The 18,841-nt window shown below is 40.9% G+C and overlaps 1 long non-coding RNA gene across 2 annotated transcripts in view; it reads right to left on the bottom strand.

Moving 5' to 3' along the window:
• The window catches only part of LOC143434020 (uncharacterized), a 66,717-nt gene extending 66,365 nt beyond the window's left edge, over positions 1-352 (bottom strand). For both annotated transcript variants that reach the window (XR_013103162.1, XR_013103163.1), the window contains exon 1: positions 182-352. This is a non-coding gene — a long non-coding RNA (uncharacterized LOC143434020). The remainder of the gene's footprint in view (positions 1-181) is intronic.
• Between the last annotated feature and the right edge of the window lie 18,489 nt (positions 353-18,841).

The raw sequence follows: 18,841 nt of genomic DNA, 5'->3' as shown, positions 1-18,841 counted from the left end.
ATGAGTTCATATCTTCGTTCAATTTTAAATGACTAATCTAGCGTTTATTGGACTGTACGTAGTTAAAGAGTGAATGATTTGAGCCATTTTAAAATAATTCAGGCAAGTCCTTAACTATAACGACCTCCAATTCCTACATCTACTTGAAACATAGTTCGTCTTTAGCAATAGGTTTCCTTACCCTTTCACGTGTCCTCATATCCTCAAGCGACTACAGTTAGAGACCACTTAAGCTTCCTTCTTAAGAACAAACATGAGGATCCAGGGGAAATAATCTGTCCGTTGCTTGTAATAATCGTCTTAAATAAGCAGCATGTAGCCTCTGGAAAAGCTGGCCTGAGCTAGACAAAGAAGGCAGCCAGCCGAGCCACAGACGCTGAACTCTGACCCCTGGCTGGACCTTGCACTGGGCAGCCTGGTAACAGAAAGGCAGCAAGACACACTTTGAACCAGAGGTTCTAAGGCTGCTGAGGGGGTTAGAGTCAGGGTGACAGCTGCACTTTGCAGTCTGAACTTTGTACCTAGACACAGGGGCATTTAATCTCCATAACAGCTACTTTGTTTCATTACTTATTAACAGATCCTCCTTGAGTGAAGCTCTCTGTTAATGGAGCTTTAAAAACCGATCCCTCTCTCTCCTCCCTCTTACTGCTGGGGCGGCGGGGGTGGGGGGGAGTGGGGGGGTAGGGAGGGGGGAGTGGGCATCTGTGGCGATTTGCGCCTATTTGAATCCCTTCCTTACATGATGAGCTTGCCCTTCTGTAGGGAAGGCCTTCTCTTCAAAACTGGCCCTTATAGAGGCAGCGTGCTGCCTATGTTTGCACTCAGACAAGGTAATGTAAGGCTGGACTACATGTCAGTAAATGTCACATAAGGAAATGCCTGCTGCCACCCCACCTCTCCCCACCAAGCCAGCTCCTCTGTTTTTTTGTTCCTCTTGCTAATTCTCTTTCCCATCCCCCTCTTCCCCTCCTCTTTCTTTGCATCCAGCCTTTCAGTGACATCAGAGTTAACTCCCTGGTCCCCTCTATCCCTCTCCAAGTAGCCAAGATGGGTCAAAGCAACTTAAGGACACATCCAAGCAGTCTCCTTCCCAAATAAACACACTGTCCTTAGGTGTCCAGTAACTGATACTCAGTGAGTCTGAAAGTTTAGTTATTTAAAGAAAGCGGTAAGACTCTAGAAAAGGAAACCTGTTCATAGCCACCTATAAAATAAGTATTAGTTAGTCTTCATGAAAATTCCAAGTTCAACTCCTAATCCAGTGCCAATTGAACCACTATCTGAGTTGCTACATCATGTTCAATATCGATCAGTAAATATGCTTTGTCTTTGGGGCCTCCATGAAGTTGTGCGTGTAGAACATGCATTTAGTAATTAACAAAGACCAAATGAGCTCTCTCTGAAGCTTCCCTTGAAGGTCTGGGGCCACCGAGGATTTAACCTTTCAACACTCAAAACTGTGTGTTTGAAGAGTAGTTGAAATTAGTTCAGACGCTAATTCATTCTCTTCTCTTTTCCTTTCATGTTTCAAAAATGCCCACGTGTCTAGCTCTCATTCAACAAGGGGTCAGCCCGGGAGTCGCCCTCTGTCTGGGTACCATGCAACAAAATCCTTTGATTCTCCCTTAGCCTTCTGTAATCCCAGTCACACCAAAACCTCCGGAGAAGCTCTCCGCCACCGAATGGCCTCAATGCTAAGGATGCTAACGCTGTTTCTCCTGCTTTTCTTCCTTTTATCCTTTACTTAACTTTCTAAATGACATAGTTTCCAAACTCATTCTTGGTGCACAAATATAATAGCACAGGGAGGGGCAAGGCTGTAGCTCAGTGCTAGACAACTTGGCTAGCATGTGTGAAGACCTGGGTTCCAGGCAGAAAGGACAAGAAAATAAAATAAGACGTAGAATGTTTCTGCTCACTGCTTTCTCCCATCCCTGCTATACAGAGTTTTGCTAGCTTTCATGACACAAGAGCATTCAACCTGACCTTTATCTAAGCATTATGAATTGAGTAGGAGATATTTCCTAGGGCTGTGGGGTTAGGGTCTTGGTTGCTACCTAATAGTATTGTTGTAAGGTGGTAAACCTGCGGAACGTGGAACCTGCCTATAGCAAGTAGGTAAGTACAGGAAAGATGGGAAGGAGATAGATAGTATCTGTATCCTTCCTTCCGTCTCTATCATGGCTTCCTTGCCTCTGTGAAATCAGGAGCCTCTCTTGCCATGCCCTCTCATTACTGACATCCTGCCTCACTTTGAACCCAGTGAGGCTAGCTGGCCATGTATCAATATCTCCAAAACCGTGAGCCAAAATGAATCTTAATGTAAGAAATTTAGTCTCCATAATGGAAAGCTGGCCATAAGAAGAGAAATTAAAACCAATTATAAATCTTTCAGAAACTTGTATTCTCCCCACCCCCAGGTTTTCCTGTCAGCATCACGTGTGAGTGGTCCATGCTTCCCTGTCTCTTTGTGCTCCTCTTTCCAGGTATCACCTCATTTCCTGGCAGAATGGCCAGGAGGCACAAAGGACCACTATAACAGCATTTCACTGTTTCCATGCCAACAGTGTTTGAGGTGCTGCAAGACTGTACTTTGGGTCCTGGAATACTCTCCTTCCCTTGGCAGACTCTGCTTACGATTTACTTTTTGAGTTTCAGCGCTCACAGCTGTCTCTTCAGCGATGCTTTCCAAAGCCTTGAATTAAGGCTGCACCTGTTTGGGATTTGCTCAATCTGAAAAATAGTGGGACTCCTCTGGAATGCCTAATTACCTTTGCCCTGACAGCAATGCAGTCAGATGCTTTGGCAGCACACCCAGGACACCTAGACTTACAGGCATGGCCTCCGTACTTAGTCTCAATTATTCCAGACAGAATACAGCAATTGAACCTTGATTTACACCACTTCTTAACGCCACTTGCCTCTCAACCCCAGACGCTGCCACCTGCTCCAGGTAGACTGAACAAAGTGCAGACATAGGTTACTGTAGCTTGCATAGCTGCTGGTATTAAGACAAAAGAACAAAGCGGATGGATTTTATATATCCTACAACAATTCTAAGCTTAAAGATCAGAAATGCAAGCAAGGTTTATTCAATTTATGCTTTGGGTTAATATGAATTCAATGAAACAAATGCCGCTCCTGGTCAGCTTGCCGGGGTATACAAGGATGTTGCTCTTGAAGGAAGGGAAGCTTAGCCATGGGTGGGTGGGTCAGACAGGATCTCAGCTGGTGTGTGTGTGTGTGTGTGTGTGTGTGTAGAAAAAACAGCCTTCTCCTGAGACAATTTTCACTGAAATAGAAACGTGGTATAGTGGTATAGAGTGATCTAACAAAGAAAGCCTTCAAAGCACAATTTTGATTTTTTTTCATCCCTTCTTTGCCTTTTAGGGAGGAACAAGGCTTATATAAACCTTGAGGAGTGGGTAGGGGTTTTTGGAGTGAGTGCATGTTATTGACTGAGGCCCAGGTGCTGGGAGTGCTTCATTTGCATGAAGAGAAATTCCAGGTGCTTGTTGGACATGTTTTAAGGAGAGACAATGTTTAACCTATAACCTGTCCACCAAGCTACATGACCATCTCAAGGGTGGCAGACCTGGGGGTTGTAAGACTTATATACTGGACATGCAAGCCCAGAGCAGGGGGAAAGCAGTCCTATTCTTGCCAGGCTCAGGATGAGATTTTTCAGAATCTGGACATGTCTGGACCTCACTCTTGCTCCAGACCAGCTTCCCCAGTCACATGATCTTCTAGTCCCACAAACAAACATAGTTTTTCTTTTGGATTCTTAGTTCTTGAGTAAGTTCAATGAGTAAGAACTTAAAAGTAATACTAGCTCAGCAATTCTGAAAACTCTGTGTTTGCAATCATCCACATTCTTTGGCTTCCCTTAGGAGACGTTTACGTATAACATCCATGAAAAAGAGGAGAAAGGACAGGGAAGACAGACAGCAAAGTGGCAGTCAATTAAAAATCGCTAACCAAGGTCAGTGACTTAGTAAGTGTCCGTGTGGAGAACTGAACCAATGATTGGAACATCCAGGGACCAGAAAGTAAGACGGTATTGAGGAGATTATAGTTACTGCTGTACAGACTGAAAAGTTTCAGGAAATAAATGAAGAAAAAGAAAGTAGCCAGACAGAGATATTGCAATTCTAATGGACAAAATGGAAAAAAAAAAGTGTTGTTTCTAAGACTTTCTCTGTTAGTAGTCTCTAAACCATAAGATCAATCTCCCTTACAATTCTAGACAAATTCTTTTTGCTTCACAACATTCAACTGTTCTCTTTAGAGAAAATACCTGAAAGGTATTTACCCAAAAGAAATTACCTCAAAGGAAGAGTAGAAGATAGTGGTACACTTTTCCTGATCTTGAACTATTAAGATAAGTACCAAGTTCAATCAAATAATTATTCTTCAACGTAATTATCCAACCCCATAGCCACTAATTTTCTCTTGTTGTTTCTTCTTGGTACTAATTCTGCACTTATCTTTGGCATGAATTAAAACTGACTCCTGTCTTCGTCCGTGTTCTCTTGCTGTGAAGAGACACAATGACCATGGCAACTCTTAGGAAAGACGGCATTAACTGGGGCTGGCTTACAGTTTCAGAGGGTTAGTGCATTATCACCATGGCAGAGAGCATGGCAGCATGTAAACAGACATGGTATTGGAGAAGTAGCTCAGAATTCTACATCCAGATTTTCAGAGTGAAGGGACACTGGGCCTGGCTTGGGCTTTTTGTAAGTCTCAAAGTCCACCCCTAGTGACATACTGCATTCAGCTTGGCCTATCCTAATCCTTCTCAGGAAGTGCCACTCTTTCATGACTAAACATTCAAATGCATGAGCCTATGAGAGAGAATAAGCCATTCTTATTCAAACCACAACTATCTGAGGTGACTTTCTCTACAATAGAGTTGTTTGATACAAGACATTGACACTTTGTGTCAATTTATTTATCCCTTTACTGATACATCTTCTATCATGTTTCCCATTCTTGCTTTCTCTCCCCAGTTGATTCTTCTGTTTCTAAAGTCTACAAACATAGTAAATAATCATACTCCTTCTAGTCCAAACTTACCTCACCTTGTGTCTCAGAAACACAAACCTGGTTCTTTGAACAATTTTTGCCACTTCAAAATGTAGTGTTTGTTTTCTATTCACTGCTGATAGACATGGCTTGAAGCACATCCATCCTTCAGTTCAAGCTTCAACTGGTGCTCTCAAATACAGATGTGAGGCTTGGCACAGGAGTAGACTCTTTACAGATATGTATATGTATACAGGTACAAAGTCTTGGATTCTTTCATCTGCACCACAGAAAATAAATAAATGCATAAATAAATAAATAAATAAATAAGAAACATACATAAAGGAGACGAAGTGAAAAATCAGAATTTGAAAGGATCTGGAAGAAGGAACAATAAAGAAATATTTATATCATTGACTTGTCTTCTCTAAAGGAAGAGATGAAGGAAGGGCTTTAGATTTCTCCCCTTAGTGAGGATCAGATACTTGTGAAGCACACCCTATCTACCAAGTCTTGTAGTAGCGTAAGAGAGTTTGTGTTCTATGCTAGAAAGGTACACCATAAATCTGCACAGACATACAAACCATTTCACATTTGTCAAAATCGGAGGTTGAGCCAAAGATCTTGAGTTGTTGCCTACTGTATCCTAGAGCCTGAGATTTCTATTCTACTAGTTGAATCCTTCCAGGATTTAGCACCACCCAATATACTGCCTTTATTATGCAAACTTCTCATAACCTCCTTACAAAATATTTATCCCTTCGCTTATGATTTTTTCTCATTAAAACATTTTATTCTATTCATTATACATGGAAAAATATATATGGAAAAAGAAAAAGAGAGAGAAGTAATAGATCATAATTTATAATTTCTCCTTTCAAGCCCACTCATATCTCTCTCAGATCTCCTTCAAATCTATTCCCTCCTTCTTCACTGATTGTTATTGTATGTATACATGTATGTGAATATACATACATATTACCAAATCTAATCAGTTCAGCCCATATAATAGTATCTGCACGTATGTTTTCAGGGCTGAACACTTAGCACTGGACAACCTGTTCAAACTGGCCTCTTTAGGTCCCAACTTTTTTCTCGTCCTGTAGTCATTTGTGTGGAGTTGAGGCCCTGTAGATATTTCTCTGTTTGGTGTGTCCGTTGGTGTCATTCTTGTCCAGCTCATGTTTGGACACTCATTTTGGAGAGACTTTATGGCGGCAACATCTGGCTTTATTAGGAGACACAATCTCGCAGCAAGCTGCCTGATTCTCTGGCTCTTGCAATCATTCTGGCTCCTCTCCTTCAGTTTTTCCAAAGCCTTAGCTCAGGCATAGTTTGGAGATCTATCCTTGTGCCCTTTTCTAGTGATGAGGATAGCCTTCACAGAGAGCCAGGTCTGTGTTTGAATCCTGGCTGTATCACTTGCCGGCTGTAACATTTTTCAGACACAGTGACTTTTCTTCTTTCTTCTTCTTCTTCTTCTTCTTCTTCTTCTTCTTCTTCTTCTTCTTCTTCTTCTTCTTCTTCTTCTTCTTCTTCTTCTTTTTGATGGAACTAATGATTCTTTAGTTTAGATCGAAATTTGGAAAAAATGTCATGCCGAGATCCTGGCCTTGTACCTGGAATCCAGGATGTACCCAGTAACTATTGATTGCGGCATCATTATTATTGGTAGCATTTTCTTTATGCCTATCCTCTACTTAATCTTACTTTCCCTTCAAGTTTGATTTCAAGGTTTCTTTGAAATGTTTTTCACCCCATTTCAAATCTACATTTACTTTCTTATGGTTTTATTATCTCCTATGCTCCCCCCTCTCTTTCCCTCTCCCTCCCCCCTTTCCGTCTCTCTCTCTCTCTGTGTTACATCCTTGTTTTTAAGTTCTTTGAGAACAAAGACCAAGCCTGACAATGTCACTGCTGAATCTCAGCTCCGAGTCTTCAGTAAATGAGCAGAAAATAGTTGCTGAATTTTAACCTGTTCAGAGTGTTTGTACTTACTGGCCATCCTAGCATCTAGGATCATAGTTTTGCAATGTCAAGTTATAATCAGCATACTGCACATTCTTAAAGAAGCTAAAATTATATAATACAGTTACTATGCAACAGTTAACATTCCAGTATAGCAACTTTAATATACCATTTTTAAAAGAATGTGATATATATTCTAATTTTTCCCAAGGCTGCAATTAAAATATGGAAAATATACTTTTTTTTTCCTGTTAACAGTTCAAAAAAGCCTTTTGATGAGCTTGAAAATGATCCCTTTTGGTGTTTTCCTCTTAACTACTAACTGGAGTGAAATCAATCTACCGAATGTTCTCGGAGCTGTCCCTCTATATAAATAACCAGAGCCTTGTATTTGGTCCAATGTCCTGATTTACATAGTACATGGAAGATTATAAATTACACTAATCGTAAAAAGTGATGCCTACCTAACACAGTCTAAGAAAGGGCCTAGAAATATTTTCCTTTCTCGCAACAGGCACCAGGAGAAGGGTTGAACCTCAATGACTCAGAAAATCCTGAGTGTAGCTCAGTGTTCACCCACCTGCTCGGAGATTAGCAATCCTTTTTCCCTGAACTTTACAGGCTGGGTCCCCACCCAGAAGACACACCCAGCTCTGCCTCTGGGACCTGCTCTAACCAGCTCTTTTACCAGGACAGCTGTCAGAAACTCCTTTGTTCCTCTGTCCGTAGATCAATTTGTCTTGCCATTTCCGGTGTTTCTCAGAGGTTACTTCAATAGATTATTTTTAGGAGCACGTTGGAAGCTGCTGGTAGTTGTTACGTTATCTACAAAGCACAGAGTAAGACCCAAAGGTAAAGTATTTCAGCCGGTGTCAATCTCGTTTCTAATCTACGTAGCCAAATTTCTATTAATCATCAGGGTTATTTCCTTTCTTTCATAACATGTTGAGCTTTCTCTGCTCCTTATCCACGTATCCTTTCCCACAGGTCAGATTGTGGGGGAGGGTTGTTTGCTGGGCAGGATTAGTAATTTTCAGACTTCTTTGGGAAACACAGACACATCTTTAAAAAACAATATTGTATGTATTGTACGTGATGTGTGACTCGGTAGAGCTAACACAAACCTCCAAAAAAACTAAACTGGATTACTAATGGATTCCAATAAACTGAGCACAAGGTTTAAGATAGGAACCTCACCAGAGTGTTTTTAGGAAAGCATCAGATCTGACTAAAGTTGAAGGATTTGTCTTTTCCAATTGGCATGGTAGCCATTCAGCATAGCTTGCAAACGAGAAAAATGCTAGATGCCTTTGGGCACGCTCTAAATCAAGACACTCCTGTTTCACCATAGCTGTTCTAGGAACAAAAGAGGGCAATGGACTGAGTCAGCCCTTCAGTGAACAAATATTATTTACCACCTACTCTTCTGTGCAAGCAGAGCAGAGCCTGCTTGCTCACAGGAACATCAAGCCAACCTATTGCCCTATGCCCACACAGAAGCAGCTGCAATTAGAAAATAGAGCACACATCTAAAACATAACAGAATGAACATATTTAAAAGGTAATGGCTCAACAGAATTCAAGATGACAGTGCAGTAAGTCTTGGTTCTGGGTTCAGTTTCTCGGGAAAAACATTTATCTTTTTTTTTGTTTCGGTGTCTTTTTTTTTTTTTTTTTTTTTAAATAATTAAAAAGCCTACTTAAGTAATTGTCTACTTTTCTTTTGGTATAAAATTCATTCTCTCTCTCTCTCTCTCTCTCTCTCTCTCTCTCTCTCTCTTTCTCTCTTTCTTCCCCCCTCAACTCCACAGAAAGAGAATCATTGTCTACCAAGATGTCTCCACATCTAGCATTTAGAATTCTGTTTGTCCTGCAAGAAGAGGTATTGAACGGAAAATTTAAGCATTTAGTAAAGATGGAGCGGGTCTCCATCTTACCCCAAGGGTCTGAGACATGAGAAAGGGATTACAACATGTGGCAGGATCATTTAGTCATTACAAAAGTTCCTATCTTGTCTGTTCCTGGTTCCTACAACAGAATATTTGACATTGGTAAGACTAGTAATTTACCAACATGTTTATTTCTTATAAAAGTGAATGGATGTCAAAAGGGCCAAAATCAAGGGTTGAATCTGGTGAGGCCATTCTAGCTGATCAAGGATTTCGAGTTGTAGAATCACAAATAGGCTCGGCAAGAGGGAACCAACCAGTTATGTCTTAAGATATCCCACTGACTATTGCTAGTCTGTCCATCTCTGAGTGAACTAATCCATCCAGAGGAGACTCTTCATGAACTTATCACTTCTGAAGGTTCCCCTCTATTTCTACCTTTTAATATCTCACAGAGAGACTCAATGTCGGCATGAGTTTTGCTTGGAATATTTAGCAGACAGACCTTGGCCCCAATATTTCCATCCAATTTGATCATCTTTCAGTGTCTCTGCCTGTCTCACAGGGGAAATCCAAAAATTCTAAAAGTGATTTGGATATCCCCCAAAATGGGACTGTGGGATAAGAACAGTATCGAACACGCATAAAGGCCTTTGGGTTCTTGAGAACTGTATTCTATAGAGGTGGAAATGTTAGCATTTCCTCCCATTGCAAACCCCACGTCGTTTTTATCTGTGTGATTACTAAAGAACATTTTCCACTCTAACAAAATTCCACTGCAGCAAAAGCACGAGTACACTTCCTTCTCCCTTGAAATTTGTTAAAATGGCATTTCTCTTGTGCTGCATTTCAGTAGACCTGTGCAAAAAAAAAAAAAAAAAAAAAAAAAAAAAAAAAAAAAACCATATCCTCCCAAGATAGCAAGCAACACACAGCTGTAGCCCTGGGAAGAATAATGCTGTGCTTGGAATCTCAGATTCTTTTAAATCTACCAAAGCTGGGAAAGAGATTAAGAGTTAAGACTGGAAGTCTGCCTTTAATGTGCTCTCTTCTGTACTAGGCATTACAGTTAATATGTCCCCCCAGATTTTGATGACCTACTTTGCTTGGCTTACAAATGTGCCTGTACACATTAAGGACAGCAGTTCAGCAAGGATCGTGATTTTCCTTGCTTACAAGGATTGACCTCACACTTGAATGTAATTATGCTGTTTTGTATATGAGGAGCAAAGGCCAGGGGATGATTAGGGAAAAGGAGAGAGACCGTAACTTTGTCCTTATGTAATCACTAGAAGTATTTAAAAAAAAATCAAAAGAGGGAACACCAGCTCTGTTTTAAAAGAATTCTCACTATGCCAACCATTCCTCTGTGTGTGTGTGTGTGTGTGTGTATTTAAAATGTAATCTTAAGACCCTTGATTTTATTATTAGCTTTTCTTAACCAGATTTAGAAATGGCCACTATTGGGCGAGTGGGCAGACAATCCTTATAGGTAGGTCTTATTTGGTCTCCCCTCCACCCCCCACAAGCAGTTTTCTTAGTTGTTGGGGCGTTTTTTAACAGGGTCACATCTGGTATGTTTGGTGGTAGATTCCACTCTTTTCTCTTCTCTTGGTCTAGTTGCTTTACATGCATAGCTTTGCCTAGCTTCTAGGTCCCTGATTGCTAGAGCTTGTTATAGCCTGTGCCTAGCTCCCTGAGACTCTTGAGACAGCCGTGAGTCTAGGTGGTTCCACAAATCAGTGATGCAAGACTATTTACCCCAGTTCAACCCTGGAGTAGACTATGATGTGTAAATCCAGCTTCTTCATTTCTCATTCCCAGGTAGAACTTTTTTCCTGATATCTGCACTGAAATTAAGCACTGGAAAAACAATTTACAAATCTACAATCCATATGACAATTAGATTTATTTATTTGTACCAAGCCCCCCCCTTTTTTTGTCTAGAAAGTACTTGGGGTTATGTGATATAGATATGAAAATCTATGAGAAACTACTTTTATTAAAAGTGTCAAAGGTACTAATCATTTTGGAAATGCCCTGGCATCTTGCCACCAAGTACATCGCAGGCAGCAGGCATAGGGAAGTGCTCATTTTTCCAGAACTTGTTGGAAACACAGTTTCAAAGGAGACAGATGTTTCATTTTTCAAAGCCTTTGACATGGTAGTCAGACACAAAACTTCACACGGGAAGGGGGAAGGGTCCTGAGGATTTTTGGAACAGTTGTTCAGCAAGTTGAGTCTAGCTGAGGAGAGAGCTCACAAGAGTGGGGTTCTCAGTAGGAGCTCAGAGTTGGAGCAGGGAAAGCTGGGAGGACACTGGAGCAGGTATTGGAGCAGGTATTGCAGCCTGTTTGGTAACTACCAAACGCAGCAGGGGAGTGAGTGGTGACTGAAACAGGAAGGAGAAGAGGAAAGGCTTAACCACTGGAACAAAACCCGTGTACCTATAAATCCCAATTTCATTTCTTGGGAATTCATTTATTTCCCTTGCTTCCTAGTCCTATCCAGGTAAACTCATGCTCAAAGTTAAGGAAATATTGGGTTTTACATCCTGAGAAGAGCTGGGTGCAGGCCACCATCGTTTCTCACTTTACTTTTGCAAAGGCCTGCCAGCTGTTCGTCCCCGACAGAAGCTAGAGGAGGTTTTAAAGGAAGTAAATATAGTCACACCACACCTGCTCTTACAAGCCCTCCAGCGCTTCCCTCTTACTTTGAAGAGAAAACACCACCCGTGTGTGCTCATCCACTCGGCAGCGCTTCTGAATCCTGTGTGGTCTGGCTACCCCAGGGTTTCTTAGTCTTGGCTCTACTAACATTTTCACCCTGATCATTCATTTTTAAGGGGGCTCTTTTCTGCGTTCTAGGATAGCTAGCGGCATTTCTGGCTTCTACCCACGAGACCCCAGTCAAGACAACTGAAAAGTATCACCCAGTATTTCCAAGCGTCTGCTTTCTCACAGAGAAATGTTGAGCTGTCTTGATTCTTCACTGTAAACATTGCCACTCTGTACCCCTCCCCCACACTCCTAGCCACCACCACCACCACCACCACCACCATTTTCCCAATTCTTTAGGCCACTCTGCCTGCCTTCTGTCTCTTCAAGCCCACTCCTCTCTCATTCTCACGTTCACTTCTTTCCTACTGCACCACACAAAACTCTGGGCTTCCTAGTTTTCTCCTCTTCCCTAAAGATGAACGAACCCTTTCCTAATCCAGGTCCTTAGACTCTTTGCTGGTCAAATCTTCCATGTCTCCATAATACCTGCTTTTGGCAGAGGGCTTACTTATCATTATAGAATTTTTTTTTTTAGAGACAGGTTCTCCCTTTGCTCCCTTTTGTGTGAAAGCTTCTAGATAGGAGCCTTGTTTATGGCGCGTATTGAAGTTCTCAGGTCCTGTCATAGAGTGTGATGCAGAGAATTTGCATGTAAAAGACAGAAGTTCGTGTCCCTACCAAATGGCAGGATTTTCTTCGAGAGATGTGACAAAGAAGCCCTAAAGATGCCCACTTTGGGCCACTTTGGTAGACCATGTCATGCTATGCATTCATGTCTATGTGTGTCTTATTAAGGCTAACACTACGTGCTTTGTGCCTCATACTGTACTGTATAGAGAAATATATTATTTTCAAAAGGACTATCAAGTCATAAGAAGGTTAAGTAAATTGTTTAGGGTCACACATCTCATAAGCGGTAGAGTGAAAATTTCTATCCTTAAACTTGAATTTGGTAGCCCATCCTCCAAATTCCTTCACAGTAGGAAGTTGGGTTCTGGGTGCTTCCTGTAGCTAGATGACAGGGCTTGTTGAAAGAATATCTGAGGTTCTTGGAAACCCGGTCTCATCCTGTGCTTTTTCAAGAGCAGGGACAAGAAAATGATCAGGAGCAGACAGCTGACTGACAGCAGACAGATGCTTCTCAGTGTTGGAAGGTGGAAGTTCTGCATGGGTACTCAGGCCCAGACAGAGATAAGAAGGTTTCAGATATCTTCCTTGTAGAAATCAACGATTCATTGCTTCCTGTCAATCAAAAGCAGGATGGTGTGTGTGTGTGTGTGTGTGTGTGTGTGTGTGTACATACATGCAAGAGCCAACATCTTTTTCTTTTTTATTTGAGACAAGCTCTCTCACTGCCTTGCTACTCGTGCACTAGGCTAGACTGACGGCCTTCAAACCCCAAGGATGCTTGTGTCTCTACCAAGTCAACACTAAACTACAAGCATATGCCTCCAGATCTGGTTGTTTTTTGCATGTATTCTGAGGGATAAGCTCTGATCCTCCTCATGCTTGTAAAGACAGTGCTTTACCAACTCAACTATTTCTCTAGAACGTTGAAAGGTCATTGAACTTCTCTTTTAAACAACATTTGTATTGATTCCTTTAGCATTTCCTATAACATAGTTTGAATACATTGGCCTCCCGTCACCCAACCCCTGTCTTAATCATCCCTTCCCTCTTCCCACTCAACTATATGAGTTTCTTTTTTCCTTTTTTCTTCCTTCCTTCTGTCCTTCATCCTTTTTTCTTTTCTTTCTTTTTTCTTTCTCTCCTTTTTTCTTTCTCTCTTGAGTACACGTTGTGTTGTCTAACAAGTCTTGGGAATGTGACCCTTTCCTGGCCTGTGATTGACCTCTAATCGTCTTATCATTATGGATAACTGACTCGAGCTCTGCCTTCTACACACACCAGCCATTCTTACACTTTGGCATAAAAGCTGTAAGTCCTACACAAACAGTTCTACATGAAGAGAACCTTCCATCAATATTGTGTGTACATGCATATGTGGTTTGAGTGTTTGTGTCTGTGTGTCTCTCTGTGTGTGCATGTGTGTGCATGTGTGTGTGTGTGTGTGTGTGTGTGTGTGTGTGTGTACTCATGCATATGACTATAACAGCAGTAAGAGGAATCTGGGGCTCTTCCATGCAAGGAAGTAAACGATTCACAGAAGAGTTTGAAAATCCCCGAGACTGGTAAAACAACTGAATATTTTATTCTATAAAAGTAGATGGACGAAGAATACTGGATTTGAAGTAGAAAAATGCCAAAAGTAATTGCTACCCACTTTCCAATTACTCCTGGGCCAGAGGCTGAGAAAAATCATCCTGAGGGCTACCTTTGGCACTGTAAGCCAGCTGAAGCACTCTCATGAATAATGCACTTTGCCAAAGTAGAAGTGACCACGGTTTGGAGTTCACTCTCCTTCCAACAACTTAATGTATGACTTTCATTTGGTTTATCTGTAAAAACAAAAGGGATATGAATATTCATTGTGAGCCAGGGCTTTGATTTATTAAGCAGCATTTATAAATCATTATTTATATCATAGTTGTGCAACTGTCTTTAAAATAACATTTTTTACTGGGTAAAAGATTCACAAGAATACTAAGCATTCTATATACATAGTTGACTGAATTTTATCTCTTCTGCTATTGAAACTTCATCTACTCGATGGTAATGCATGTACCTAAGTGCCAGACAAGTCTCAAAGTATAAAGTCCATCTGTCTAATGGACATTTTGCCCATCAATCAAGTTTGTCACTACTTGGATTAAGTAGTTGTGATGGTCAGCTTCTTGGAAATAAAAATGGTAGATATGCCATAGTAAATTATCATGAAGTATAGAAATTTGAGGCAAATGATGCTATGTCAGTAAGTATCTAAGTCTTGTTACTAAGATTCTCTTCACAACCAATAGAAAATAAAATATTCCTTTAGATGTGAGATTTTATCCCTTTGGCTTCCTCCTCAGCTCTGGTCATCATGATACTATCTCAGTACCTTGGCTACCACTATCCTTATGACTAATTAAAAACTTGCACAACAGCAATGTTAAAGACTGAGAGTACTTTCTCTCTGAAAGCAGGACTTCTGGCACCGGGCTTTGGCCTTGGTGATATCAGGCTGAGTCCACAGCATGGACACGGGCTATTTTTGAGCCAAGCCAGCTCCAGTGTCTCATTCCCTATAGTGGGAACAGAAGCTGACCTTGCTTGACTCTGAGTGAGTGGATTAGGTAGACATCGTGTCTTCTCTGAGGGAAGTTATAGAAGAGACAGGATGCTTAAGCCACGATGAGGAGCACCAGGTATTTTCACATCCTAGCAGGAGGCTAAATCTTGACGTTTCCCTCTCCCTTTCTGAGTGGTAGGACGTGGGGAGAAAAGTGAGATGGTTAGCTTTCTCCAGAACATATATGCGACAGAAAGATCCAGTTGTAAATAAGCTTAGCCGTTTTTTTCTTGCTCTCTGCCAAAGTCCTGTATCCCCACCCCTGACCCACCAAGACTGAGAGCATCTTAAGATGAAGAGAACTGCTTACTTATTTGAACTGGTCAGTATTCAATAAGTAAAGAGAAAGTATTTTGAGCCCAATGAATGAAAAGAGGAGTCAATTTAATTTAGCGACATTCAGAATAGTCACATGATCTCAGATACACAGGGAAACTATATCCACTTTTTACATGAAAGAAGGTAGTGGTAGAGGACCTTTCATTTCTCCTCCTTGGCTACAATGGACAGGCTGCTCTGTAAGTCTTCCCTAGACCATGCCTCCTGTCTGACCCTAGTCTTTCTCCAGGGACACACAGGTAGCTGACCTTCGTGCTTATGCTTGAGAATGACTTTAGTAGGGTCCTATTTGTCTTTCCAAGTACATTCTGGATCCCTAAAATCCTCTGTCCTCTTTCCCCCTCTTCTCTTACTATGCAGCAACGGGCGCCATTCTAGGACATGTCATGACACTGCTAGAAAGGAATCCTTCATTTCCTCTATCCCTGGGGTCTCTGAGGAAGGCTCCAGCAAATGTCGAGGAGGCTGTGAAGATGACAAATAAGGATGTCCTGGCAACTGGGTCCTAATGCAAGCTCTTTGATTTTTTTTTTTTTTTTTTTTTTTTTTTTTTTTTTACTTTTTATACCATCTGTTTAATTGAAGAAAAGCTTGGTGCTGTTCAGAAATTTTTGATAAATTGGAAAAATACATCTAAAGGAACTTTTCGGTTGTTAACTGGTTTCTAAAGGCTACTAGGGCACTCCGACTATAAGGGTTGCAATGCTTATTCCCTAATTATTTCCACTAATGGATTTTAATTATCAGAGGAAACACACTCAGCAATTTTATTATGCATATTGTCCTTGTGATATACTTAATTGTCTACATTTTAAAATTATTAGATCAGTTTGTCATTCAACAAATGGTGTTAAGCCCTTCCTTTGTGTCTAGGACACTGCGAAGCGCTAAACGAAATATCAGACAAAACAAAGCATTGTGCCTGCCTTTGATCCACCTAAACTCTGGGGTCAGAGAGAAAATATAACACAGTATGTGCTTCTTTCAAGTGCTAGAAGAGTCATGAGTACTTGGAGAATGCCTTTTGAATAAACTGCTTTCCATTACTGCAATTATGGAAGATAATATTTAATACTATTAATAAACACAAATTGGGTGTTTGTGGGTGCGCATGTGTCTCATCTTCCCAAGTATAGCATAAGCTTCCTGCAGCTGTAGGTTACATGTTACACTGTCATTCCTTTCCCACATCCATATTCTCTTAGCAGCAATCTCATGACTATGAGACTCTTTCTACGTATTGTTTACTTCTTGCTACATGGTAAGAACAAAACTGAAAATAAAAAAAAAAAAAAAATATGAAAAAAAAAATGTCACCTGCATCCTTTAGCTGACCAGACTCCAATGAGAATGTGATAGTTACTAGGAGCTGACACATCTTCCAATTTCTTTCTTCCCTGTTGAAAACTGAACAGTGGACTCTAATTCTCACCTTTGCATGATGTGGGGGCAAAACAGCCTTCAATTATGACATCTAAAAGTAACACTGGTAACCTCTGAACATTGTAGCAGGGACCGTTGGATGTCACAAAAGTTTCGTACAGTTACTGGGGAAAGATGGCTACCAATGCAAGACATCACTATTAGCAAAACAACTTCTGAGAGCTGTTGGGCACTCTCATGATAAATAAAGAATGTCGGCTGGATGTTCCTTAGAAGCACGCCATCACTTTAAAATTTCATTTCACGCTTACATTTCATCTGGCTCATATTTTTGAAGTCATTTTCTATAGTGCCTTTCTTCTCTAACTGGTTTTATTTTGACGGACTCCGCTTCCCTGGAGGAAGGCACATATGGAAAAACCTGGGCACCACTGAGCTACTGATAATAATTATCGTCTGCCCTTTCCCAGTTCCCTTCATCTGAGGGTATCAAAGCACTTTTCAAAGCGGTGTCTATAATGACCTCAGTCGTACTAAAGGAAAACGACAAAGGGTTTACAGGTTGGCGATGGAAAGAAAAGAAAAAAAAGCACACAACCCCATTTCCTTCTTCTGTCTTCTCTTCCTCTGGACTCTGGGACTTTTAAGACAAGGGGATTTGTGCTAGACTAGGGGATGCAGGAAAAAGAGGATCAAGTCTTCAGGACGGGCTCTTAGCTGTAGTGGAGACCGGTGTCAGAGAACATTTTGAAGACAAATGGCCAAGGCGCTAAGCAGCCCTTCCCCAGGACGGCATGCTTGCATTCTGTTAATGATACTAATTAAAGCCTTTGAGTGGAATTTCTAGTGAACCTACTAGCGTGGGTGGCAGGTTCTCCACATTATTGAGCCTATGCTATCTTCTTTCTCACCTGAGTAAAACAGTTTGTAATTGGAGAAGCACAGGATTCTACATTTCCCACGAGAAGCTGAGCTGAGGTCTAACAGGCTGCCTTTCAGGTTTTCCTGAAGGCTACAAGGGTGCAGGGATTTGAAGTGCATTAGCTGCTTGCCTTGTGTTTCTTAGGACATTATTTATTCTCAGAACGCCTAGACTTCTCTTTCTCCATTCTATTTGAAGATTCAATGGTACATCTCAAACTGGTTAAGTTTTCCTTAAGAATGGATACAATTAAAGAAGTAGACGGGAATTGTTTAACTGCTACTAGCTGTGGGGCCTAAGAACTGGGCAAGAGTGCTCTTCCTGACAGAAGCTATGGCCTGAGGGCCTCCAGATCAAATGAAAAACTAGGGGTCATTAAAGCTGTAATGTAGAGAAGTGCTCAGGCCACCAAGTTATTCAGAGAACATCTGGAAGGCGGAGAGGACACAGGTTATTATATAAATGCTACGAATACACCCCATAGAAAATACTTAGGAATATTTCATTGCTATTCATTTATACAAGAACACCGAGACTCTTTATACATATAATAAAGCTAGTTTTACATTTAATAGGCACAATTTTATTTCATGTTAATAAAATCAGAATCATATTAAATTTTAGAAGTGAGTAAAACTTTTATAACATTGGGATTATCTTTCCGGCTTCTAGTTGCCAATTAAAATGGTCTTACTTCAGTCTCTTCAGATTAAATTAAATTTTATGATGCTCTATCTTTCTCTTAGGAGTATCATCATTGTTTAAAACAGAGGCCACGTTAGGTTGTCTTGTCGAGGTGGTTCAGAAGGTAAAGGTTCAAGCTTGACAACTTGAGTTTGATCTCTAGAAGCTAGTAGTAGGAACATACCAACTTCACAAAGTTGTTCTCTGACCTCTACAGGCATGCTGGCTATGACAAATGTGTCCCCCAGTCCCACACTCAGAATATATAACATACAGATTTTAAAAAGTAGGATTTCCACAGCAAGCTGTTTCTTATATTTATTTTTACATCCTCTGTCATACTTATCTCTTATCTGTTTGATTTTTGAGACAAGGTCTCACCGTGTAGCTCAAGATGGCTCTCACTTCAATCATCCTGCTTCAGCCTTTCAAGTTCTAAGCACGTGCCATGATGTGCTTGCTTACTGTCATACTTTTAGCTGAATGATAATGGTTTTGTTTTGCGTTTTTCTGATCAATAAGGGATTGAAGATGCTTAAGTCTGGGAAATTTTAGCCATTACTTATGAAGTATCTACAGAAGTTCTCCCTGTCTAGTTCCGAGTTAAGAT

This window comes from Arvicanthis niloticus, chromosome 12 (assembly GCF_011762505.2).
Source record: "Arvicanthis niloticus isolate mArvNil1 chromosome 12, mArvNil1.pat.X, whole genome shotgun sequence".
NCBI classification, from domain to species: Eukaryota; Metazoa; Chordata; class Mammalia; order Rodentia; family Muridae; genus Arvicanthis; species Arvicanthis niloticus.
The sequence above is the reverse complement of the archived record's forward strand: the minus strand, read 5'-3'. Positions and strand labels throughout refer to the sequence as shown.